This window comes from Macrobrachium nipponense, chromosome 16, assembly GCF_015104395.2.
Source record: "Macrobrachium nipponense isolate FS-2020 chromosome 16, ASM1510439v2, whole genome shotgun sequence".
Lineage (NCBI taxonomy): Eukaryota > Metazoa > Arthropoda > Malacostraca > Decapoda > Palaemonidae > Macrobrachium > Macrobrachium nipponense.
The window spans coordinates 3,887,742-3,889,472 of record NC_087209.1 but is presented as its reverse complement, the minus strand read 5'-3'; positions in this window follow the sequence as shown (position 1 = coordinate 3,889,472).

The window sequence follows — 1,731 nt, the reverse complement described above, 5'->3', positions numbered from 1 at the left end:
GCACCTCTATTCGCAGGTCGATGGAGTTGCTATGGGATCCCCTTTAGGCCCCATTTTTGCAAATTTTTTTATGTGTGACTTAGAAACAAAATTTTTAAATCAATGTGAGTCTTCTTTTAAACCAGCATACTACAGGAGATATGTAGACGACACTTTTGCTTTTTTTTAAGTAACCTTGGCAATGCACACAGTTTCTGGAATATATCAATCAGCAACACCCAAATATTCAGTTTACGATGGAGGTGGAGAGCGGAGACAGTTTGCCATTTCTCGATATCAATATTACTAGAAGCAATTCTGAATTCACCACAGCTGTCTATAGAAAAAAGACCTATACTGGTTTAACTAACAACTATTACAGTTAATGCCAAAGAACCTTCAATTAAATACCACTTTTATACTCTTGTCCATAGAGCATTAAAATATTCGTCTAGCTGCCAACTTTCCAATGAAATAGAATTTTTATTAGGTTTTTTTCAGAAAAATTCCTATCCCAAAGACGTAGTCCTTACAGTTATCAATAAACTTTTAACCAAATTTCTCCAGCCACCATTGCCCGACTTTGATGTTCCCAAGAAACTGTTCTTTGCTTCCATCCCTTTTGTGTTTGATACAAAATTCTCACGTAGACTAATACAGATCATTGAACAAGAAATTCCCTGTCTTCAGTTAAAACTTATTTCTAATAATCCATGCAGGATAGGTTCATTTTTCAGCTGTAAAGATCGCTTGCAGTCCTTCATGAGATCTAATGTTGTATATAAATTCACATGCCCTGGATGTCCGGGCTCTTACATCGGATCTACTCGTAGGCTATTGCAAGTGAGATATTGCAGCCACATGGGTTTCAGTTTTCGTACAGGCCAGAGAATTAAACAACCAGTGTTTTCTAACATTAATCATGCTGCTATATGCAAAATAGAGGTCTTGAAACAGCATTTATCTATTATTTGGATATACAAGGACCCAGATCATCTAACTGCTCTGGAGTCATTACTTATTAAAAGGCTAGTTCCCTCTTTGAACAGTAACACCACGGCTTCACCTCTGTATTTAGCATAGCTGACTTTTTGTTTGGGGCGTCAGGTTTTGCTATTCCTTCCTTCTTCGTCTTTAGCCTTGGATGGTTGGTGTCTTAGTTCTCCAGTGTTTTAAAGAATTTTTAACTTTTAACTTCTGCTATTCTTTTTAAACCATTAATTTTTAATTACCTTGTAATTTCGTGAATACCTTTTTATAATGTATTTACTTTTATTGTTCACAGACTGATGATGCACCGAGAATTGTATGCGAAACGTTTTTAATAAACTATGGCCTTCTACTGATGTATTATGGTACCCCCTGAAGTATTATATATACGTATATATATATATATATATATATATATATATAGATATATATATATATAGTATATATATATATATATATAAACCAAATATATATGCACACAGACAACGCAGACACGCACACACACACACATATATATGTATATATATATATATATATATATATATAGATATATATATAAATTATTATATATTTATATATATGTAAATAAATATATATATATATATATATATATATATATATATATATATATATATTTTATATATACTTATATATATATATATATATATATATATATATATATATTTTTATATATATTTTTATATATATATATATATATATTGATATATAAAAAAACAAATATATATGCACACACACACATAT